Source organism: Idiotropiscis lumnitzeri, chromosome 13 (genome assembly GCF_059441095.1).
Source record: "Idiotropiscis lumnitzeri isolate Australia: NSW breed Sydney's pygmy pipehorse chromosome 13, RoL_Ilum_1.0, whole genome shotgun sequence".
In the NCBI taxonomy this organism is placed as follows: Eukaryota; Metazoa; Chordata; class Actinopteri; order Syngnathiformes; family Syngnathidae; genus Idiotropiscis; species Idiotropiscis lumnitzeri.
The window spans coordinates 19,688,708-19,714,994 of NC_142403.1; the positions used below are offsets into that span (position 1 = coordinate 19,688,708).

The 26,287-nt window shown below is 41.5% G+C and overlaps 1 long non-coding RNA gene across 2 annotated transcripts in view; it reads left to right on the forward strand.

Moving 5' to 3' along the window:
- The window catches only part of LOC148324959 (uncharacterized), a 37,767-nt gene continuing 11,480 nt past the window's right edge, over nt 1-26,287 (forward strand). Inside the window, exons 1-3 of one of the 2 annotated variants that reach the window (XR_015846302.1) lie at nt 20-68; nt 12,119-12,207; nt 12,282-12,670. This is a non-coding gene — a long non-coding RNA (uncharacterized LOC148324959). Of the gene's footprint in view, nt 69-12,118; nt 12,208-12,281; nt 12,671-26,287 lie in introns of those variants that run through there. The other variant, XR_015846301.1, reaches the window with a different exon arrangement.

The window sequence follows — 26,287 nt, forward strand, 5'->3', positions numbered from 1 at the left end:
CCGCGCCCCCGATGCAGTATGGAAGCGAAATCTAATGCGTCCAGTTCGAATTATCAGACAGGAATGCGGTAAGTCTTGTTTCATTATATTTTATTTATATATTTTTGTTGAATTGTTATAAAAAAAAGGAACTAGATGTACGATGTGTGTTTGCAATGGCTCTTCTGCAGGTGTAGAGAGTGACTTTATTTTTTTGTAATTACAGTTTTCACCACATTCTTATGAACATAATTTAAAGCTCCGCAGCGGAACTCCCTGGTCTTCATTTGTGGTTTACCTCGGTGCCACTAACATCTCAGTTTAAAACACAACAGACATTGTGTTAACATTTTAAAACTGTTCAAATGTTTCAAAAACTTTTAATGCATTTTAACAAATGTGTTTGTAGTGTTTCAAAGGGCTGAATCTGGGTAATTAATCTTCACCTATTTCGATGGGTCTGCAGCATATGCCCTAAGATTCATGGTAGTTCACTGTAGTAGACACATGGCTGCCACAAAATTAGGAAAGCTTCATCCTTTTCAGTTTGAAGCGTCCATTTTGGGTCAACTGGCAGTGCGCGCTTTTCCCGAGAAAAAGGCCGCCACTCGTCCTGAGGCATCCGTGCAAAGCTCTGTCGACAGAAGCGTGAGGTGCGAGGACAGCGGCGGCCACATTGGATCATGTCAGCGCTGGCGGTCGGACGCCATCGCCCACCGCGGTGTCCCTGTCACCAATCACGCACTACACACGCAGGGACGCACACACACACACACGCAGCACTACCACGTCAATGCTGCTTAACTAATGTCATTAATGACTTCATTAACATTTCTATAATCTATTTTAATAAATCCGAGGCGGCGTTAATGAGCACTGGGGGGGCTCCAGGCAATGGCAGCGTATGGAAATTCAAAGAGCAGCCTGACTCATGTCATGTGACTGATGTCATGTGACTTGGGGGTGCAATCCCAATCACGGGGCGCTTCTTGTATTAGCTCTCGTTTGATTTTTCAGGTGTTCCTAAAAGGAAGTCGTAAATAGTTGTACAGAGAAGCTCCCAAGAATGCTTCGCGGGTCATTCTAAAGAGAAAGAATGTAAACCAAAATTCCCTCAACAAGTTTGTGGGAGATATTTTCTCTAATCCTAAAAAAAGGTTTGTTAGATAATCTTTGGGTAAGTTAGTAAAACATTATGGCTAGCCTGCTAGCTAACATCAGTTCAATATCCATTTCGCCATCTGTAGCATTGATCCAAGCCACAGAAAAGTCGTTCCGTCTCCCTTTCAAGCAATTCACTTCACATCTTCTCATCTTGGCGTCTGACACTTCACACATTCAAATTACAGCAGTTCAGAAGAAAGCTAAAATCATCAGTCAAGCCATTTACATGCATTTAGTTTTCTCAACGACTCTGATTTGATCAGATTGATAGTAGATAGTAGATAAAACAGGAGGGGAGAAAGAAGTTAACTATCGTAGATGTGATGGAACAAATGGAAGACGGTATCAGATGTGAAAAAGTGGTTAGACCAGTCATGACGTATGGCCAGGAAGTACCAACACTCGAAGAAGTAGAAGAAAATAATCTTGATGTTATGGAAAGGGAGATGTTGAGATGGATGTCTGGAATGCCTACAAAGGAAAGAATATGAAATGTGTACTCGGGGTTGATGAAGGTAACCCAAGTTTCAAAGAAAATGGTGGTTTGGACATCTGATATGAAGAACTGAATGAACGCAGGTAGGCAGAGAAGCAATGCAGATGAAATACTGGGGAAATTGAGGACTTCAAAACAAGAAAGGCCAAGAACCAAATGGAAAGAATCTGATCTGAAAGAGAAAGAACTGAATGAAAGTAATGCCGTAAACGGCTCCAAAATAACGAACTGCTCAGATATTCCTAAAGAAGGGTCCAGTCTTGGGACCACGAGGTCCGATGGTGTCACATGGCTGGTGTGGTAAAAGGTCCTTATTAGGAGAGGTGGGCTTCACAGAGTCAGGCCCCCCCGCCGCCTCCCTGCGGCACTGGTGCCAGCGTCCTGCTGCCCCCTGTCAGCGGTGTCAGGCTGCATTCAACTCACCCCTTGGGGGGAGGTGGAACAAGACCCCTCCTCCTCTTAGATACGTCCCTGACAGACCACATCAGGGTCAGACCAGTAGAGTAGTTCTATCGACTAGCTCCGACTACCTCCCTCAACCATTTACTACGACTTATCTTGGATTTCATATATTGCACTTTGACTGCCTCCAAGTACCTCCAACTACCCTCAACTAATTCGGATTAGCCTCTGCTTGCTTCTACTGCCTCTTACCACCTTCTAATGGCTTTGAAAACCTTCCACAACCAACCACCTGCTACCCGGCTTGTCCTACCTTCTTCTAATTCCTACTGCACCCTATTGAGTACTTGAAACTAACTCTTGCAGTAGAAGTAGTACTAGATTCTATTACTTCTCACCACTGTGCTTTCCACCTGATCGTACAACCTCCAAGTGCCATACCCTTTATACCAAGGGTCTTCAATCCTGTTCCTCGAGGGCCTCTGTCCTGCCTGTTTTCCATCGCTCCCTGATTCAAATGATCAGGATTGTTATCCAGCTCCTGCAGACCTCGTTGATTACCTGATCATTTAAATCAGGTGTGATGCAGCAGGGAGTGATGGAAAACTGGCCAGACAGTGGCCCTTGAGGAACAAGATCCTTCTGCTTCTGTTTACGACCAACTCCTACTTGATACTAGTTGGCACCGGTGTGACTACAAATATTTTATTTTTGTTGCGAGTTTCGCAGTAAGAAGTCCGGCCAAGTCGTGGTTAAAAATGTGGTGCTGTTAATTACAGGCGTGTGTTTTATGACTGTGACCTTTATGCGCTAAACTAATCAATCAATACGGGAAGGAGGCGGCCTATTGGGAATATTTACATATGCAGATTCCCCAAAGTAGGCCACGGTTTATCCCCACACAATCATTATTAATATCTGGGCAGTCAACCCAAATACATTTTCTGCATATTTTACACGACCTGCATGTTATTAATTAGCCACTGCCATGCTAGCGTTGGCTCAGCCATGTTTGAGCCACATGACAAAGTTTGTTTTTTTTTCCGGACGCAAAAGTAATAATAATTCATTCTTTAATTACCTATTGAAGGTGTCATGGCGAACTCGCCTATGTCACAATTTGGTCAATTTCTGATTTTGCCGCAAGGTTGATTCAGAGTCACATCAGCGGCAAACGTGTTACACAAGCGTCAGCTGCAATGTGCTTTAAACGGATGAAGGTTTGAGTGTGCAGCTGTGCATTCCTGCCGGTGACGCTCAGACTTGCTGGTGCATGAGCTACTGTGCTAAAAAACAGCGGCTAGCAAATGCTGCACAAGCTCACTTTCCCTGGCGTGTCTTGACAAGAGACAAAATCGTCGTGTTTGTTTGATGAAAAAGTTTCAAACATGTTTGCTTTGGCACAGGAACATGCGAAATTCTGTCTGGCCTCCAGGCACGAGGAATCCTGCAATACATTCAAAGGAAAACCCAAGGCCTGTGGGCCGTATCAGAACCAAAAGAGCATTTGCCACCATTCAATTTTTAAAAAAACTAAAAATGGTCAAAGTCATAGATCAAACTCTTCCAACAATCAACCCACACACCAAATAACCAACCAACAAAAAACAATTACTAATTAACTAACTAACTATCTCACTCATGAAAATAACTACCAAATCCAACAAACTCTTGATAGATAAGTAGTAAGCTACTTCCTAATTCATGGAGGAAAAGACTAGTGAAAGAAACCACCTACAAATTTTAACATACAAAGTACAGTAAAAAAAATAAATTAAAAATTCTTTAAAAAAAACTAATCAACCATATTTGTACATTTGTTGAAGGCTTCCATTTGTTCAAAGTTCCATTTAGTTCTAAAAAATTGATTAGTGATTAAACAAGCTTGAAAACATTTTAAAATGCTCGTGTCCATCTCTTCGCTAGCTTACCTGCTAAAGTCTGCCGACATTTTTCATCATTGGAATGTAAGTGCTGAGCAAACAGGAACGTGCGATTAAGATTTTTAATTACGAGTCGATCTTGACAAAGTCTCACCACAAAATATAAATCACAAGCCTGCGAGTCACATCAAATTCACCTTTTTTTTTTTTTTTCTTGAACTTTTTGAGGCCAACAGTCATCATCATTCCTCATCGTCAGCTTCACCAGAACGCCAGCCGCCCACGTCCACGTAATTTAAATACTCGTAATGTGCAACGACGTGATGACTGACGTTTTATCGTGAAAGGTTCAATCAGGATCCTGCCGATACGCGTCGTAACTATTGTAATCAGACGCCCCGACATCGGAGCCGCATCTTAATTGACCAAAACCGCATAATTTACTCAACAACCCCCCGCAACATTCACTCTTTATGTTAGCACTTGCTTCTCCATACTTTTTAGTCAGCAAGTTAGGATACATTTTTGTAAAAATTGCGCCTTTGGCCAGGTACGCACAAAGACTTTCAGGTGTTTGTTTTTTTGTCCCAATTTTGCCCTTAAATCCTTTTTGTGCCTTAGTTAGCTGATTCGTTTGAATGTTTGTTCATTTGTTAGCTAACTAGAAAAACTATGATTTGGTGATAAGAAATACTGTAAGGTGAACCTTTTCAACTTTTAGGGAACTTTTTGTTTTTTCACTTGTTAGCATAGTGTGCGTTTTTGGATGATGTTTAGCATTAGCCTAACAATGACATGGTCCCAATACTCACATGATGCATTTAATTTTCTTATTAGCATCACAAGGTTACAAATCAGTGATTAGCACAAATGATGCAAATGTTCTTTTCTCCCCACGGTTATTTATGACACATTACGGTGATAATGGTGAAGCTAGTGATGCATTTTAGCCTAATGAGCCAAGACGGTGGTAAATTAGCGGCGGCTAGATTGATACATCACTTGTCTTTGCCAGGATTTTTCCCGCCAGGAGGCCACCGCTAATACTAATGCGACCACGCGGGGAAGAACCACGTTTTTTTTTTGTTGTTTTTTTCCTTTTTTGCCCTTCAGACTACTGTGGCGAATTGATATCACTGCCCACTTTAAGAGCATAATGTTAGCATTAGCTAGCAACAACACCATAACCTTATTTGACAGAAAACAATTGTTGTGGACGAAGGTGGACCTGTTGATTATTTTTGAAGGCTTAAAATGACATTTTTGTAGTCGGCTAGTTTGTACCATAACGTTTGGTTTGGTTTAGGTTCCATAAAAATGTTCCTGAAAGGCTTTCTATTTGATCTTTTGTTGGATTTCTGTGGTCAAGATTTTATGACACAAACTGGCAATTAATTTTAACAATGACAACACGCAATAGTCTCCTGTAGTTTGCTCGGGCAAATTTGCAAGAAATATGGTCGCAAACAATGACAAAATGCTAAAAAGTAAACTTATGAGTTAGTCGTAATTTCCTCTTAATAATTCGACGGCACATTCATACATTTGTATGTGATGATCTTAATATATTCTGCTTTACTTTGTCTTGGGAGGAGAGATAAAGTGCATCTGGGAGCCAAACCCCAAACAGTTGTTGTGCGTTAATTCCCTGGTAAAGAATATAATCACCGTCAGATGGGAACAACTTTAAAGGTCAGTCAGCAGATGCTTCCTGGTGGTCTGTCATGAGCTAAAACAAAAGAGGAATAAAATTGAGTGGGCTTTAAGCTGCTAGCATGAACGTCGCGAGTGAACGCAAGTTACTCAGAGCACATTTTCTGCTAAGAGAAAATGTGTCGCTTTCGGTTTAGCTATTAGGTCTTCTGACTGCAGTTGTCGTATTTATTTACAGGCCGAAGCTAACATTAGCTCCTAACCGCTAGCTTGGTAGCTAATTGCTCTTGCACTGTTACCAAAAGTAGGGTGTTTTATTGATTTTAAAAGTAGGTTTTTGTCTCTAACCTATGATCCTGTCAAAACGGCAACATTAGTGCCCAGCCAAGCGTTTGGACCATTGAATACACAGCTCGAAAGTTCGAAGAATTAGCCACCAAAACTAGTTTTAGGGCTCTACACCAAATTTGGTGGACATGTTTTATCACAATAGGATGCACAAAGAACTCTCAAGCCGGAAATTAAACAAAGTCAGCCATTTTGTGAAGAATTCCCAGGCTTGAAAGTGACTAAAATGATCAACATGAAATTGGGTGGACGTTTCTCTCAATAATAAGATGAACGAAAAACTTTCAAGAACTCGCGTGAACCCATTTGGTGTGAATTGCGAAACTCCTCAGAGGGAAAATGTCCAAATGAACCTTGAGTCGCCATGACAATCAAAGCTCGTGTTTGTGTTATTTTTTCACCGTAATAATGACATTTGTTGGCGTAAGGGGCACAAATGGACGTATCAATTGTCCAACGAGCTCGTTTCAAGCACAGAAAAAAGAAACAAAGTGCGCTTTTGCTAATGTGCGTCACAGTTGAAAAGACTCTTGCGCTTACTGTGGATCAAAGCATTGGGGTGGCAATTACTGTTCATTTGTAGCACGATGCTCATCAGCGGCCACAAAAGGAAAAGCAGATAATAAGCATATGAAATATCAAAGGAGAGAACAGAAATCCAAATAAAAGGAGATGTAATTAGCCCGTATAGTCAAAATAATCACCCTCACATGGATTTCAATTCACTTGGTTATAATAGAAAATTGGGCGTCTTGGGGGCGGGTTAGAAATAATAATGCGTGTTGAAAAGTGCCAAAAACATGCACAAAACAAATGGATTTTTATTGCATGAACTTACTTTTAAAAGACGATCAATTAGCACATGTTAATAATAACAATAAAGGGATTTCTATTCTATTCTATTCTATTCTAATAATAATAATAATAATAATAATATTCCCTTTATTAGTCCCACAATAGGGAAATTCGAGATTCGAACCCACGCCTCCTGGGGAGACTGGGTCCTGAACACGGCGCCTTAGACCACTCGGCCATCCTGTTTATAATCATGAAATAAACGTTTTAAGTAGAAAAGAACACAACACTGGTTTTAAAAGTAAACGTGTAAGTCGACCAAGACATTAAGAATCAAAATCAGAATGCCCTTTATTGTCCTTCGACGAGGTCGGAGAGATCCCCTCTCCAGTGCAATATAACAAATAATTAAATTAAACATATCAATTAAAAATTAAATAAATGAATTAATATGAACTCAAATAAATAAAATACAGTATGTTGTCGTTCTGCAAGGGTAGTTGCGTGCCAGAGTTCAGCATGGAGATGGCTCTCGGGAAGAAACTGTTTTGCAGTCTTTGTTTTGATGCACCTGTAGCGCTTGCCAGAGGGCAACGGGTCGAAGAGGTGTGAGCTCGGGTGAGGCACCGGCTGCTGTAGATGTCCGGCAGGGAGGGGAGAGGCCAGCCAATAATCCTCTGCGTTGTTTTGACCGTCCTCTGGAGCCTCACTCTGTCTGCCTCAGTGCAGTTGCCGTACCAGGTAGAGACGTCGTAAGTCAGCAGGCTCTCGATGGACGAGTGGTAGAAGGCCGGCAGCGGCTTCCTGTCCAGGTTGAATTTCTTGTGGACCCTCAGGAAGAGCAGACGCTGATGGCGCTTCTTTACCACTTCTGTGGTTTTGTGTGTCCAGGAGAGGACATCGGAGATCTGTACTCCCCGGAACTTGAATGTGTGGACTTTGATGTAGAGGCTTGCTGAGCACAAATGTACAATTGTTGGCATATTCTTGGGAGAAATTGTACAGCATGTGGCATGCAGGACACGTTTTCTGATATTTGAGACAGCCGCGTCTTTCTCTTACTAGTACTAATCATGAGCACAAAAATTTCTGGTCCCAAACATACAATTGTTTCATATTCTTATGAGAAAGGAGAAACAAAGTACAGTATGCAGTGAATTCTTGTGATTTTACGTAACGAGGTAAAAAAAAATTTCCGTTTCATAAAATGAACAACGTACTCGTGCCAAGGTGGCGCTCACCGCGCTAGTTGAAAGCTGTTTGGGTTTGTCCCCCGCTGGTCGGAAAACACAATCCGGCCTTCACGCATATGACATAACACCTTTATACGGAGAAAAACAATCAGCGCTAATAATTCAGCTATAAACAAACGCGCGGATTAGCCTTTTTATTCTTCCGCGCACTCTGCCTTTTCGCTAATGAGCGCGCCTTTGCGTGGAATGACGCTCGTAAAAGTTGGCCTTGGCGCGGTCTTCAGTGAAATACGGCTTCCATCGCTGCAATCAGCGCCGGCCTAATTGTTGTTGTTGGCGCTCTCAAGGAGAGCAGACCAATTAAAAGTAGTTTAAAGCAGCAATTAGCTCGCCCACATCCACCAGCTAACAACAAAATATGTGCGCTGAGAAACCTTTCGACGACATTTGGAAAAGTTCACCAAACTTGTCATGAGGATATCGAGTCACATCAGAATCAGAAATCCCTTTGTGTCCAAAGAACCTCAAAGTCTGGCAGCCGCTTCTAATTGGCCATTTTAGAATCCTTTTGGTCCTTCCAAAGTGGCTTCATCGGAGCGATTGTGATTACCACCACCGTGAAAATTTGTTTAGCAAACAGAGGAATTGAAAATGAACATGTTTAATTTCCGTCCCCGCGTGTGAGCAGAGCGTGCAAAGTTTTGCTGACTATTGTTCGCATCGCGTGGCTGGGCCACCGTTTGGCCGGTCGGTAACGCTGCGAAAAGATGTGCTGATGCGGCAGATATCGCCGGCGGCGTGTTGAGCGGCCTTCTGATGTACGGCCACGTTTGCGGGTAATAAGAGCGTCTCCACGCCGCCTGCTGATTTAGATCAAGGTCATTAACGCTGATGTGTCAGAGGAGGAGGCAGTGATTGGGACATTAATCCTGCACAAATAGTTATCAGCCTGCTGAGGGGACCAGCCCAAAAAAAAACCACTCCTCCGTACTGGAGGCTGAAAAATGCGGCGAGTCGCGGTGGCTCGACACTATCTGCCACGACTTTTCACAGCAGCGACACGTGTGCTGCTCAACAAGTCATAATTCTTGCCAGGCGACATCTGCTTACAGACAAAGCACACACACACAAAAATAAATAAATAAAAACACTGATAGGACCCACTGGCATTCATTACTCAAAACTGGTCGAATTCTTGCTCCGACAACAAGAAAAAGAAGAACTGCTCGGAAGTTAAAAAAAAAAATAATACAAAATGTTAGTTTGAGCTTTTACTTCAACTACAATTTGCCTCATCTACTTTTTGGGTGTTTTGACATTTCATTTTCCGCCAATCAATTTTCTAAAGACACGCGACCACAACAACAACATTTTCAAAACAACTTCTACTCCGTCAACAATCTTTTTTTGTAATCCTACGCCAACTTTTACACCGTCTACCTCTACTGCCTGCAATACTTGCGATTTGCCTGCGATTTTCATGTTTTGTTTTTTTACGTGTATTTCTGGATCAGCCGCCACGCGCATTCATTTTTTTAGACAAACATCGCGAAGTTTCAAGATATTCACACACACATTCCAAACATTCATGTGTGTAAAGGTCCGTGTCCCTCCTCGTCCACTCAGAGGCAATGTTGCTGCCTTAACTCAACAGGAATGAGTCATCTCCCGTTTTTGGGGGTTTGGAAAACAAAACAAAAGTAACCTTGATCGGATCTTCAATTATGTGTTTATTTAACACACATTGAGAAACAAAACATGACTGCAATTTCCCGCCCTCGAGCTTGCTTTACCCTGACGGAGGCCATTCTTCTTCCGCTGCTACTACTTCTGCGATGGCCAAGGAAGTTACAGCAGAAGAGGGTAAAAAAAATAAATAAATAAAATCAATTCAAAAACGCGTGAAAATCGCATATTAGCGGAAATAATTTTTCTACATAAAATCTATGAAAAAGGACTTCACATTCAGTCTTTAGCAACAGTATTCTCTCTTCCAGTTTTCAGTGTCAAACAAAACAGTGTTCTGCTATCTAGTGGCTGATACTGGAATTACACCACAAATAAATGTGAGACAGAACAAAAGAGTCCTAGATTGTACAAAAAAATAAATTGTGATGGATGATTTGATTATGTGATCAAAAGCAGCACGTGAACGGACTTTCCCCCAATGAGCCTTCACGCATTCCCCATCAAGGTTACATTGCCGTTTTTTTATATTGCTCCCCTCAACCACATTACGTATATTTTGATACACTCCTAATTTGACCACGACATCATTATTAGCTTTTGATAGCACGGCGATGCCATCTGGCGAATGTTAACGCCGACGACGAGATAATGAAAGCGCTTGACTCGCTGACAGATTGTAATAAAAACCGCAGCGCGTTGCGACGATTATTGGCCAGGCGGAAGCTTCGTTATCCGGACAAAAAAAATGAAGATACATCGACGCAGTTATGTTCATACACTTTTTCATCCACGTCACTTATTATTACATAAAAAGTATTTTTTTTTTATTAAAAGTCCAATTTTCCCTATTAAAAATAAGAAAAAAAAATTCAAATCCAAATCAAACACAGCGGCCATTTTGCCACTAAGCGCCACACAAAGGAAGATGTCGGAAGATTACGTCTCTGAAATGGTCACATTTATTCTCTCCATGGTGGAATATTCCAATTCCTCTGAATTCTTCTTCCTCAGAGAGGATTAAATCAGATAGCGCTTCCATCTCCATTTTTATTCAGCTGCCAGGTTGACGTTTGCGTGCTTTTAATCAGTGCGCCACAAAGACAAAAGGCGGGGTCAGCGGTTACGAATCACGCTCTGTCACTTCAAAATGGACGGATCAGTTTTACATGTCAGGATTAGGCAGAAGCTTCAGGAATAGGAACAGCGCCATACCTGAGTCAAAGTCTTTTGTTCCTACCAAAAAAAAAAAAAAAAGAAATGTTTTTTTCCAAAAAATTTCTAATTTCTTGAGGAAAGAATCAGCAGCAAAGAAAAAAATGCATCAAACTAACATTACAAAAATCTTGGGGAAAAAATTAAACTGAAAATTCTTCCCCAAAAAATCTTTTAAAAAATGAGAATATATATTTTTGTCAAATAAATGACAAAATGGTTTAAATAAATGAAACATAGTAATGCTGAAACCAAATGCCCCCAAAAATTGTTCTTGAAAAATATTTCCGTCCGTTTCTCTGAGACCTTTTTCTAGAGAAAAAAATGGGATGGTTTAAAAAGAAAATTGCATAAAATGTTTTTTTCAGGGGGAAAAAAGCTTTTTTTGTTTGTTTGTTTTTTTACAATATTTCACGTAAATCTGATAAAGGCGAGGGTCTTTACAAAGACTTCTGATTATTTTGTGAAAACAAAAAAATATATTTTTTTCAAATACAGCTAATTTTGGAGGGGAAATTGTTTTTTTCTTGAATTAATGGCATTCAGAAATTTTTCAGAAAAAGATATCCTTTGAAAAAGAATATTTTGAAGAAAGAAATTGAAACTTATTTCATATCTGGGAAAAAAAAAAATTCTCTTGAAAAACCAGACTATTTTTATGGAAGCCAACTTTTTTTTCTTGAAAAATCAGAACATTTATGAGCAGAAAAATCTGGATTAATAATACAATGCAATATAAGATTTTATTTCCAGCCGTTTATTTCAAAATCTTATCCGTGAAAGTTGAATATATGACATAAGCGAGGGGTCACTGCGTCAAAAGCAAAGTTTTCACAGCTCTCAAGGCGCCCTTGAAAATTCCTTCCTCGTCAGATGGTGACGCTTCTTTATCCCTGCGCCCGGTAAACGATACGGAGAGATAGCGTTAACCTTTAGCGGCGGTGAGCCTCAATTAACGAGGGTAAATAATCTTCTCGGCTGGCCTTTATTCTCGACGAGCACGCTAATTAAATGGAGCGTCCATACGGTGCTAATGAGACGCTCAAGAGGTGCGAAGTCCAAGACTTCTCGAAAAAATACGATGAGTGAGGAAAGAAAACTAAGACTTTCAAGAAAAAAATTTTTTTTTTAAAAATCTGAGGAATGTGACATGAAAATTTAGGACCTTGCTTAAAATTTCTTGAAGTCAGCGGTAAAAGTTCTGCTCTGTTTGTATTTGGTTTGTTTTGGTGTCACCTTCGCTCGATGTGACGAGTCGTGTTGTCATGTCACTCGGTGGACGTTATTTTTCCCTTTCATGACAGCCAATAACCCGGTAACGACCTCATTTTCAAGATTCATGCTGTTAAAGAAGCGTCATAAACACGCGGCAAGTGACGGCAATCAATGACAGGTGTGCTGGTGAAATTTCATCATGATGACACTTTTCATGAATTCATAATTTTTCCTTTTTTTTTTTTTGCCCAGGTCACATTTCCATCAAGGTACCCCGTCTGGGCTTTATTAGCATCCGCGGCGCATCCCCCGCCGTAACCAACGAGGCTACTTAAAGACGATTTACGATATCTTTAAAAGTTGATGGCCGAGGATTTGAGAATTATTCATAAGAGCGCCCCGTCGTTCGTCACGGAGCCGACGAACAAACGCTCGTCTTCGTGCTTTTTCAAATGAAGCGGCGGGCTGATGAGCTATTTGTATGCACGCACGCGTCCACGCCGACGCCGTAATTAAGCAAAATGTGTCTCAACTCACTATTTTTTTTTCACCCGCCTGCAAATGATTCACCAATGAATCTTTTGGAAGACGGGATCAGGCTTAAGATTTGAAACTTGGTAGCAGCCAACGCTCAACGGGGAAGGAACGAGCAAATTAGCATTTAGCATTAGCTCAGCATCCAACCGGATTGGTAATTATGCAATTAGGGAATGATTAAAGACAATTGTCTGTTGTTATATTTTTATGAATTTTTTTGCCTTTTAAAAAAAATACAACTATTGTTGTAATATTCCTGTTTAATGGTTAAATATTTTTTTATTTGTTCACCTTGAAAATTGTAAAAAAAATAATAATCATTTGAATATGAATATATATATTTTTAAAAAGTTGTTTTCTATCATAAATATACATTCTCATTCCTTCATGAAAAATAAGACAAAATAAAAAAGATTTCCAGAAGAAAATAAATTGACTTTGGTTTTCTACCAATAGCAAATCGCAACCCCGTTGGAAAGAAAACATTTTTATACTTTTAAGAAAATATTGGAAAAAATTCCTCAACTTTATTCTCACATCCTATCAACGAGCAAAGAGTGACTTTTTATTCTCACGGTTTTTTTTTTCAAGAAAACTATAAGCTTTAAAAAATTTAATTTATGTAAAAAATGTTTTAATAACTTTCTTGAAGTGTATTTTTTTAGGATTCTGCCTTCAGGCCAACATGCGCATGTTTGCACAGAAAAAAAAAGAATGTGGTGGAAACAAAAACAGTTCTCCAGACTTTTTCACACAGTCAATGCAAAATTTCTAGCGCCTGTACGAAGTGACGCCATCTTGAAATGTCCAATTTCAGGGCCTTCCAAAATGTCATTTAGGTTTTGTTTGGGCGCATTGGAGCCGTTGAGTTTGTGAGGGCTGAAGGAAGCAAATGACGTGGCCCGGAGTCACGGATCGTTCAAGCGCGTGATGAAGAGCATCCATCCATCCTCTTCCTCTTCCTCATCATCATCATGGTCCTTCTTGCCGAGTTGCTGAGCCGATTGCGCCCGCCGCCGCTCGGGTGTCCTTGAGCGCCGTGAGCTCGCTTTTGTGCGACCTATCGTCTCGCAATGACATCATCACGCGGGTCCTCGGGCGCCGGGTGGGGACCGGTCGTTTCACGCGCAAGCACACTGCGAGTGCAGATTTACAGGGAAGAAAAAGCATCCTTATCCTTATCTGGGTGCGCACGTGATTACGCGGTCTACATTTCAAATGCTGGCAATTTCGCACGCTCCATTTAAGGGTACGAAGAAACGACACTTTTTTTACTCTTTTTTTCACAGAAGAGACTGAGTTGTTTTGTTTTCTTTTACTTTATTTGATTCAGCTTTTATTTGAAAAGTGTTTCTTTGAAAGAAAATATTTTTTGGGGATTTTTTTCCCCTTGAAAAACTTTTTTATTTCTTTTCCAAAAGTAAAAATACCCTTTGCCACCCACAAAAAAAATATTCTGAAAAAAAACACTTCCACAAAAAAATTTTTTTTTCAAAAATCATATTTCCCAACACAAGTCATATTTTTTTCTAGAGTGTTTATCTATTTATTAATAGTCTTACTTGACAAAAAAATGACAATCCCCCCGCCCCAAAAAATAAATAAAAACCTATGGATTTTTTTTCCGGCAGAAAAACGTACATCCCAAAAGTTTGATTTTGTTGAAAAAGATGGCTTATTGCTGTATGTTTGCAGCTTTTCCCATTTTCTCCACCAGAACTCGATAAAAACATCATCAGCATCATCAAGTGCAAACGATGTTCATGCCGTTGCCTCTTTTTCTTCGTTTCTGTGTTGACGAAACGAGTACGTAACTCATCATCATCACCCCGGAAGAGGAGAGCCAGCATTGTTTGTTCTTGTCACGAGCGTCTCATCTCCTCACCCTGCCCTCCGCCTCCACCCCGTGGCGTCGTCGGGCTAATCAGGGCCAAAGACAGGAAGTCGCCCCCCCACTGCCCCTCGCCGCCGGAGTCCAGCGACCGCTCGTTAGCGACGCGCCCTCCTGCGCTGACCAGATACTTTGTGCTAATTAGTGGCCAATGTGAGCCGCGGACATGCCAGGCCGCTGCCAGCAGGGCCGCCACGTGCCCGCAACCGCCATCTCCGTCCTGTCGTCCGTGGGCGACTTGTGTCACACGGGGGTGGGGGGGTCCCTCCCCTCCCCTCCCCTCCGCTCCCGACAAAAATCTGAATAATGAAGTGCAGCACGGCAACATGATTGCTTGTGACACACCTACTCTGCTAATTATTGCTCGAAGGCCAAAGTGCTAATGAAATGAATGCAGCCCTTGCCCCCCCCCCCCCCCCCCAAGTCACCCCCCCCCCCCCTTCCTATGTATTAACATAACTCATTGCTGCATGTGGCCCATATTCGGCACCCACCAAATACAAATAAAATGAACATCGTAATGGTGGAGGCTGTACTTTTTGGGAAATTAAAATAAGATTACTCCTGATATTTAAAAAAATAATAGTAAATTCCCATGGAAAAACTTCCTTTAGAGAAAAAAGAAAGGCATCTTAATTATTAAGTAAAATAAATAATAGTAAAAACAAAATACCCCCCAAAAAATCCGATTTTTTGCAAAAAATAAATAAATTTAAGGAAAAAATACTTCTTTACAAAAACTGCTAAATATATATATTTTTTCAACATAATATTTGTTCATTAAATAAAGTGATTCTTTTTGTTAAACAATATAGTTTTTCAAAGAATATTTTCATTTTTTAAATTGTGTATCTTATTTACTTTGAGAGAATTTTGAATATTTCTTACAATTTATTTCAAATGTTTTTTTTTTTTTTTTAGAATGTTAATTTAATATTTAAATGAAATTATTTACTTTTTAATTTAGAGAGATTTTTTCAGCATTTGTTACAACTTTTTAATTTCAGAAATGTACTATTTTCAAATGGTAAAATGTCAATGTTTAAATGAATTTTTTGAGGGGTAAATACTGTTTTTTGGACAGATTTTTTTTTTATTTGAATGCAAACACAATTCCATATATTAAAAATTTCTCACAAAAAAAATCAATTTCTGTTTATGAATGAATTTATTCTATTTCTCTTAATATTTCTGTTCTGGAATAAATAAAAAACAAATGAGTTTGTGTAGTGACACAACTACCGTGCTAATTATTGCTGTGAGGCCAAAGTGCTAATGACATGAACGCAACCTCGCCGCCACGCGGTCACATGACTCGCGGCAATGGCCCACATTCAGCCGCCACCAGAGAGAACTAGACAAACATGTTAATGGCACAGGCTTCTTAATGTTAAGCATTAGCAGGATGGAGCTGGTAATGATGGCCGCCCGTTATGATGATGATGATGATGATGGTCATTGCTGGCCTACGTGTGCACTACATCTGCCGTGCAAGTGGCAACATTAAAATGTTATTATGTTGAGAGATGAAGTCAGCACAAGATCACTCCATGCCAATAAAGCGCGAGCCTTGTCTAAATGCCAATGAGATAATCACCACTTCGGGTTCCAGAAAAAAATGATTTTAGATTTTTACACACTATTTTTTGTTAACATTATTTAAAATATTCCCTCCCCTTTTTTTTTTTTAAAAGAATGAAAACCTTTTTTACAGAATCATATAGCATTCACTTGTCCATTTGTTTTTGTTGTTTCTTTCAATGTATGTTTTTTTTGGGGGGGGTGTCATGTAACCATTTAAATTTTTTTTCTGTTTTGGGATTTTTAAAAAAATTTTTGAGAAGCACACAAAATTCTTCTGTTTTTTTCCCTAATATTTGTGTTCTTTTTTTTCCAGAATTTTCTTTTGTTTTTCGGGGGTAAATGAGTGAAAAAAATATTCACAAAACAGACAAATAAATTACATAAAACAGAAGAATTATTCTGAAAAACTTTTTTAAGGAAGAAAAAAAGAATTTCTTTTTTCTTTAAATGATACCCCCCCCCAAAATCTTTTAATAACAACATTAATATAGATTATATCAATCAATTTCTAATAGAAAGAGCGGCCGAGAAAAGTGATTATTTTTTCTTTCTTCAATACAAAATTTTTTTTTTACTCTATCTCTAAAAATGCCGCTTTCTTACTGTAAAAAGAGTCCCTAAATATCTCCAACGTTCCCATTTGTAGGCTGCGACAATGACACCGATGTCAATAAAAGAGTTCCATGTGGTGTTTGCGGTCTGAATGTTTGATGTCAATCCAAATAATATCAAGTGAAGAAAAAAAGACAATCAAGCAGGCGGCTGCTCTTTGCCCAGCGAGCGACGTCAACATTGAGCAGACGCCTGTCGCCATAGCAAACCGTTCATTTAGCCGCTGTTCGCGCGTCGCCTTTCATTTGGTGTCAGGTGCGCGCGTATGCCCGCCGCGCCCTGAATCAAAACAGCAGGCCGCCGGCCGGTGACGCTCTGACCTGCGCCGCTGCCATGAATACATGCGAGGCATCAACGCCACCCAACTGCGGCGCCGCGTCAGCCCGCCAAATAAAAGGCGCGCCGGCATTAGCATGAGGGAGGCAAAAGCGCCATTAGCGGCGGCGCGTGAAGCGAATGGTGAGCTCGTCATTACGCCGCTCGTCTCGCTCACCGCGCTAATAATAATCATAAGGAAGACGAGACGGCGGGAAAATGGGCTAAATGGCGCAGGAGCGACAAAAGAGTCGATGGCGGATGTTGAAATCGGCTTGAAGACAAACGTGTGGCGACAACAGGAAGTCCACAAAATTATTCACGCCAGAAGATTGCATTTTGTCAGTTCAACGTAACGATTTTTAACGATATTCTTATTGGATGATTTTGTTTGCGGCCTCGAAGGGCAGTCAAAAAAAAAACACGTCTAAGGACAGACGAAATAGGAAATTGCATAACTGATGACAGGAAACCAAAACAATAATTTCACGTCACCACCAGGACGAAATGAAAATTCAGGCATTTACATTTTGCTGCCTAAACAGGCTGCGTTTTTGAAAATTGGGGTGAATATAAACTATGTTTTGTGTGAATACAAAAACATGATCCATAGAAATTTTTGTTCGGTTTGTAGAGCAGAACATTTGAGGACACATCAAATTCAGACCTAATTAGTTTGACAACGCAGCAAACATTCGCTCCATTTTTGTTTAAATTTGTCTTTCTTTGTATATGGAGTCATTGTTGTTGTTGTGAGTGTGGAAATAATCACCAAAGGGTTGGATTACTTCAGGTCGTCGAGGTTGCTGGCTAGACGGGCAGCCTAAGCAAACCAAACTGACGATACACGCACATACCGTGCAAAGTGACGATTCACTTTGTTGTTTTTTCTGTATTTTTGCATGTGGAAGAATCCACCAGAAGGTCGTGTTAATTCAGCACACCTTTCGTCCGCAGCCTCAACGAGCTGCCATCCAAACCCAAACTGGCACCTTTCAGCATCATTTTGGTTTGCTATTTTTCCATTTGTCCTTGGACATGCTGCTTTGTAAATGATAGTTGCGACGTCCATGCGTGACATGCTCGATGCTAATGGCAGGAAGTCCGATTTTGCTAAAGAGGGGCATCGCGCCCCCTGGCCCTGTGGCCTGATTGCCGAATTGCGGGGCTAATGAACGCTAGGCGAGGCCATTGGCTGCCACGGGAACAAGTCAGCCGCGAGGGACAACGGGGGTGGGGTGGCAGCGGCGGTGGTCGGGCGCTGCCAAGATAAACGGGTAGCCACGTGTACTATTTGCACATCTATGGTGCAGGAGCTAATCAGCAAATCGGCTAATCAGCGCCCTGTGATTTTATTTTTTTTTTTTTTGCTTTTCAACATGGTGCAACATTGACAATATTATTTGCCGCCTAAACGGGTTGCAAAGTTCAAAGTGAATTTTGTTTTGGTTTTTGACGGAAATGCTCTTAATTCACAACGGTTGACACAGGGCGAACTGCCAGCAAATCAAATAAGACTTCACAAATGCGACTTCATATCGTTGACATTTTGAATAACTCGACGAGAGTATTTGATTTTTTTTTGTGTGTGTGTTTCGTGTGCTTCCGTGTACGGGCGACATGTCCTGATAACCACGAATCAGGAAGTAGCACAGTTGGACATTTTTAATTTGGCGCTGCAGCAGAGGAAGCAGCTTTGGCGTCCTTGGAGGTCCGGGTGGACGTTCCGAACGCCAGAGGAGGTTCCAGCGTCAGGCCCGACCGGGCTGGTGCGCCGCGACACATGCGTCCTTGCACTTTGCGCCGAAGGGGGTAGATACGGGGGGGGGGGGGGGATCAGGTCTTGCACCCCTCTAGGAATGCGCCCCCCCCTTAATGAGCGTTCAATGGGGTGGGGGCCATCTCCTTGTGAACAATGAAATCCCGCCTCAGGATGGCGTCTAACTACTTCCTGGTTGCTAATTCGTTTTGGCCCGTGCTATTTGTCTTTTTAAATGGGGAGGGGGGGGGGGACAGGGACGGAGTGCGCACAAATGAGTTGCTCTAAAAAAAGAAAGCGTATGGCTCGCCTCAGCGCACATGATAATTATTCACAAAGTCCTCTGCCGCCTCGGCTGAGACTTCGAAAGATGATGTAAGTAAGCGACGCCGGTGTTATTAAGTGGGATGTAAATATCCAACATTAGAGATATTAAATATCATGTTGATGCTTCATTACAGATGTTCAGACATTAAATGTGATGGCCACGTGATACAAAAAGAGTTGAACACAATACAGTTAAAATAATACGACTGAGCCCCTAAAGTGACATGGGGAGAAAAAAAAGAAAAGAAATTTGTTTCTCGTCCTGACGAGAAACTTTCTCATCCTCACCAGAAAGTTTCTCGTCCAAACCAGAAACAAGAACGTTTCTGGTCATCTCGTCAGGACGAGAAAGTTTCTGGTTTGGACGAGAAACCATTCCCCCCCCCCCCCCCCATGTCACTTTAGGGGCTCCGTAACTTTCAAATGCAAATATGTTTTTTTTTTTTTTTAATAAACCCACAAAAAAGTCTCAACTACCTATCACTTAAAAAAGACAAACAAAGGCTGATATTTAATGTGTTCAGTCAGCATTTTGCAACAGCTGAACGTTGATTAAAAGAACGTCAGAGCGTCTTTATTGCGGCCAAACAAGCTTTGTAATCAACTCGTTGTAATGCTTTCAATGCTAATTTTCTCCCGCTTGCTGCGGCTTAATGGACTCGTTACAGCTCCGCGCCGCCATTATCCCGAAGAGGAACGGGAATTAATCTTGCCGGTACAAGCGTGCCGATCTCCCGCGTTAACAGCTGGATCTCCAATATGCTCCCGGCTCGGCTAATTAACAAACCGCGGAAGATTCCAGCAACTCCGCTGAAAAGTTATAGCCATGGCGCAGAGGTTGGAGGGGGCGGGGTATATTCCCGGGGGGAGTTTGTGGCGGGCCGCACCCCCCTTTCCCCCTCCCACACCCGCCTATCTTTCTGCACGCCTCATCCTTCATGTACGACCGCTCGTCATGTCCCGTCAGCGTCGCGGTTACACCTGAACACTCGACTGGTGCCAAACACCTGGCGTCCGCGTCGCTCTGTCCAAATGAAAAATAAGCATAATCTGTGTCCGGCAAATGAGGGAGTTTGTGACGGATTGGATGGCTGGTATGCAAAATGGACTGGGGAGAGAAACGCCGAGCGCCCACAACAATTCTACCCTCCTCTTGACTTGTATGTTGCCGTGTCGTTAGCACATGTGTCGCATTAAAACGGAACGTGGTGACCTTAGGATATATCATAAAAATGTGCCTAAAATAATGTGGTGGGCGGTCAAGGCCATCTCTACTGGCCTAACATCATCAAGAAATCCTCATCATATTCTTCACTTTGATGTCATATTATAGCATAGTGTAGAATTTTTAGGTGAGAGTTTTTATCCAATCAGAATTCAGCTCGCTCGTGTTGCCAGGCAGATTTCATAATACCCGCAGCACGCGCTATTCGTACGAAGCCTTCAGATGCAATCGTGCGGGCTTCTGTTCTGTCAAAGTCGATGAGCCAACACATTTTTACTGCGCAAACACGATTAGCATTAGCCAGCTAACGCTAGCGACATGCGCCTCAAGTTTACACACCACAAACCACCAACGCGCACCTCTATTTAATATAATTAGCTTTAGCTTTAGCCAACTGATACTTTGACGAAGCACCTCTGTCTTACACACTTTGTTAGCATTAGCTAGCTCATGTGCATTGCACTGAATTTATTTTTTTTATTCAGTGAGACGTTTTAATGAGTCACTTTGGCTTGAGCTTCACTAATCTTTTGTCGTTCTTGATGGCAAGAAGGTGACTGCTGTCATCAAGCTTATTTCAAGATTTGTTTGTTAATATGTTTATTGATTTATTTTTGCATTAATACTACTTTTTCTCAATTAGTCCCGGAAGTGCCTTGAGAGCCGCTGGTCTGATTAATATATAAATATGTAAATTTATATATTGGGAGATAGATTTGGTGAGTCCGCGAGCCTTTAAAGCTTCTCCAGTGTTACCTTTTTTTTTTTTTATTTGTCATTTTAAGGGAGCGCTGTGTTACCCGCAAGCTCATATCATGTGACCGCACCGCTTCAAATATCTGCCGCTTGAAATATCGACTTCAATATCTCATTTGGAGGGGGGAAAAAAGGGATTCATGTCATCTGGTGATGTTAAATCCATATTCATTTGCGCGCTGAATGTCGGCGGGACGTGCCAGAACAGGGACGACGGGAGACATCCGCTCTCGGAACGGCGAGCTCGACTTCTCAACGAGAGACAAAATGGAGGCAAGCATTGAGGCCAAATGAAAAGCGTTATCGATTGTGCTCTTAATGCTTCGTTTTCTATTTGCCTCATTTCCTAAATGCGCGATCACGAGAGCTCACCGCAGCTAACAATGCGTCTTAACGAGCACTCGCAACCAAAGAATGATTGACAGATGTTCCGACCCCTCTTAATCTCGGTCGCGATGCAATCGAGACGTGATTTGATGATTTGAAAACGCCGTCGTATCGCGTTAGCGGCACGAGATGGGAATGATGTTAAAATCCCCGGGTTTGTCAATCAAATCAAAAGATGTTTGCGCGATGCTGTCCAGATGGTGAAATAAAACTAAGTGAATTGACGAAATCATTACTGGGATGAGCTTTGATGACAGACGGTCAGGAGTCCGTCACTCACGATCCCAAAGAGTCGCCTCGCTCGATCATCGGGTCACAAGTTGCTGAGTTAGCTATGACAAGCTAACACAACCACAGCACACCTCTATTTTACTGCTAGCTTGTGTTGCCAGGCAGCTTTCACTCGCACTATTCTTTCCAAGGCCTTCAAATGCAGTTGGGCCGGCATCTCTTCTGTCAAAGACAAAGGACTTTCAGATTTGATGGACAGTTACGATAGCCAATCAGATCACGAGTTGGTTAAATGGAGCCTCCAGTTTACAAACAGTTCTCATTTTAATATCGTTAGCTTTAGCTTTAGCCAACTGATGTTTCGACTAAGAATCTCTGTTTTACCTCCGTTGTTAGCATTAGCTAGCTCATGTGCAATCTCTTTTGAAAATAAACCGTTAGCATTAGCTTTAACCACCGAGGGCTACCACAACACACTTTATTTTAATGTACATACTAGACGCTAGCTTTGGCAAGATAGCATCAACGCAGCACATTAGCATTAGCCAGCTAAAACATGATAACGAGAGTTCTATTGTCCTAGTTTACAGGTTGCCAAACTGAGCGACACAAGTTTGTCGAATGGTGTTTTAATGATTTATTTATTTATCATATTCATCTACGTGCGCTTCACGTGTGTAAACATGAAAGCCAGAGCAGGTTTATCTCACGTGGCTTTGATGTTGCCAAACGATGAGTTAATTGTCAACGTGACGCGATTGTATCGGCCGATGCTATCGCCACGGCGCCTTACCCGAGGCCACACGTTTGCATCGTAAATCAAAGTTGTTTTTAAAGATGAAGCGTGATAATTCAAACTTTGACTTTCATCACCACACGGTTTTAGTCACGGTTGATCACATGTTCCTCAACGCTAATCAATAAAGGCGGAAATCGAGAATCTAGAGAAAGTCGAATGACCCTCATCGGTCACACAAAATCTTTAAAAAAAAAAAAAAAAAAGAACACAAAATGTCTGGATTGAAATTATTATACAATTTCACATTCTTTCACCGATGCCGACGTCACTCACAGCCTTTTGACGCCACACGCAATTCCCAGTTGATTTTGAAACATTTTCAACCAAATAAGAGTTGAACTTTTAAGGCTCGTCTTCGTGGAGCGCGACGCTTTAACATCCTGCTTTCCTTTTCTTTTTCTTTTTGCTGACTCGGCTTCTTCTTCCATCCTGGGACAGTGGCATGCCGGGGACCAGATGGTCCCCCCCCCCCCCCTTTCCCCCGACTGGGAGCGTCGCTGTGCAGTGCATCCGGAATTGGGCAAGCACACTCAGCGGACACTTCATTAGGTACACCATGGAATCAGTTACGAGAGTACAACGTTGTTTTTTTTGTTGTTGTGATACTAATATTTTATTGAAATGAAGTATAGTTAGCACATCCGCCTCACAGTTCAGAGGTGCAAGGTTCGATTCCGGCTTCGGCCTTCCTGTGTGCAGTTTGCATGTTCCCCCGGTGCCTGCGTGGGTTTTCTCCGGGTACTCCAGTTTCCTCCCACATTCCAAAGACGTGCATGGCAGGTTGAATGGAGGCTCGAAATTGAGTGTGAGAGCAGATGGTTGTTTGTCTTTGTGTGCCCTGTGTTTGGCTGGCAACCAGTCCTCGGTGTACCCCGCCTACTGCCGGAAGTCTTCTGGGATAGGCTCCAGCGCCCCCCGCGACCCTCGTGGGGAGAAGCGGAACAGATAATGGGTTGCAGGGTGGATGGTTATACATCCGTTTAACATTTTTCAAAATGCACATGGAAAGCATCATCAATATTGTAATAGAAAATTCTAAATGCGTTCATTTAATTGTGTTCTTAACATGATAAATATTTGACATTTTAGAAGGTGAAAAATAACTTGCGATATTAATTCAATTTATTCACTTTTCCCAAGCTGCAGTTTCCTTATTAAGAGTTTCAAACAAGGATTGTGATTTCAAATTAGGCTTTAAAACCTTGGCTAATGTTTTAAATAAGTGGTAGGATTTGAAACAAGGTTGTGGATTTTAGGTTTGATCAAAGGATTAGATGAAGACATTTTTCGGGTTTCAAGGGAGGGGGTGGGCTATCAAATAAGTGTTAAGGTTTAAAATCAAGAATGTATTTCAAGGCATGATTAGAGTTTAAAAGCTGCCTTCAGATTTCTTCAGGTTTGCATTTTTTGAAGTAAAATTTCAAGCCCGTGTTGGGGTATCAAAGGTAGGGCAGGTAAGGCTTTTAAATGAGGGCGCGGGTTTCAAACGCACATGTTTTAATCTTGTCATATTACCGATCAAAACTAAAACAAGATAAATGAGCTCCAGCAAATGTTCATTGGTTCAAGTATTGCCTAATGAGTCACTTGTAAGTTTAATTCCCATCACGTCGTTGGTCGAGAGGCTGACGCGACGCGCTCATGAATAATTAATGAGCTTGTTCAAGTGCCCCGCCCCCACCCCAAATAGTTGAATTTCCATCGTCTCGTCATCCGGTCGGGATTAAACTGCTCGACTGCTCCGCTCCGCGCGGCGTGTCAAAACAAACCGGCTGATTATTTCCTCTCGCGTCTCACTTTGGAGTCAGGATTGAAATCAACTTAAGGTGAAGATGAGCTGCTGGCTCAACTGCGCCATTCTCAGGCTTGCGCTTGCACTAACGCAATCGGACAGCACACGAGGAAGTGTTCGCCGCCAGGGTTAAGGTTTCAGAGTAGGGTTCAAACCACGGTTCGGGTTTCAAGCAAGTTAAGGTGTGAAGCACAGGTTAGAAAATAAGACGAGATTTCTTTGTAGAAAAATGTTTTGGAAAAAGAAAAATTCAAAATGACCCATTTTGAAAATGTATGAAAATTTCCCCATATAAATTACAAAAGCAGAGGTCTCACAAAATGAATACTTTTATCTTTATTTCTGGATGAAAAATAATTTTACTACTAAAAAAAATTCTTTAAAATGCTTAATTCTAAAAACATATTACAGTGAAATCCCGTTATCGGGAGCGAGCCTGCCGCCAATTTTTTATCACACCTCTGAAAAGGTTCATACTGTAATTGCCTATGGCTGCCACAAGGTGGCAGCAAAAGGACTACATGACTCTAAAATGAAGCGCCTCAACTCACTTCCTTGACACCAAAGTGCCACCGGAGGAAGCACAAAAAGAGCGAAAAGTCAGTAAACCACAAAACGAAAGCAAAACTAAACATAAAAAAAATCAAAAAGAAGAATATTACGCTATGTCTAAATGTTAACACAATGGGAAATGTCATTCCGCGTTGCCTTGTTATGCTTTAAGCAAAAGTTAGTTCGACAGCCAAGCCATATATTCTTCTTCTTTTGTGTCCGCATGACTGTGTTATACTGCCCCCAGTGGCCAAATCGTAACACCCAAAGGAGCTGCGCTAAATTAATCAGGATTCTAAGCCACTTTATTTGTTACATTCTATTTAATGATGTTAATTAATATTAGTATATGTTTCCAGAAATGACAAAAGTACTATTTTCCTTTTTCAAAAACATATGACAAAACGTGTTATTGGTTTATTTGGAATGACATTTTCACGTTTTCTCGTCATCCTTTGCAAAATGGACTTGAGAGCGCGTTACCATTTAGGGTGAAAAAGTAGTTGTCGTCGTGTGGAGGGAACGTTCACCTTGCATCCGCGACACCTCGCAATGCTCTGGAGTTGTTTGTAAAAAAAAAAAAAAAACAGCCGTGATTGTGACTATTCATCATCCAGCCCGGCGCTCCTAATTGCAGCTCAGTCCACAAACTCTCAGGTGGGCGTCGCTGACTATTAAAGGCCCAAAAAGCACTGCTCTCTTCTCCACTCTCTCTTTTTTTTTTTTTCAAGTGTTACTTATTTAGCCGCTTCCATTTGCCAGTTAGCCACCTGTCAGTGCGACTCAGTCCCATCATCCCTCACTGCCCCCCCCAAACCACCCCCCTCCCCCCTCCTTGGAATTAACAGGTAATTTGTAAACGTCACTTTGGGTTAGACGCCTCATTTTGTCGCCGGCTTTCCCAACAATCCGCCTGACGCCGGCTAATTTTTCCTTGTCGCACCCGCTCGGGATTCGGCGGGCAAATAGAGTTATGCTCCGCTAAAGATATAAATGAGAAGCACTGACGAGCTAGTCGACCAATCAGTGATGAGATAAGTTAGTTGATACTTTTTACAGTACCGTATGCTAATTACAACATACCAGAGGAGCGTGACTAATGACATTTGTTGTTTTTGTTAAAATGCACCGCAGGAGCGAATCAAGCAAGCGAATGTTTGGGTAAAAATGAAAACTTAAAAACTTAAAGTTAAATTTGTTGTGTAACAAATATTTAGAAGGTTGGAAAACATGTCGGGGGGATTTCAATGGCGTAATCGAGGCTCAAATCCCCCCAAATAAATATTTCAAATCATAAAAAAAGTCAACCTCTACTTTGATGTTTTTCACTTTTTGCAGGGCGATTCGGTCTCAATTTACCGCGAAAAACGAGGGATTACTGCTTTATTTTTTCTCACAGATAATATTTTTTTCTCGAAAGAATGTGAATTTAAAAACGGAACAAAACAAATCCGACTCAAGCAAACATTTAGCACCACAAGACCAACAACT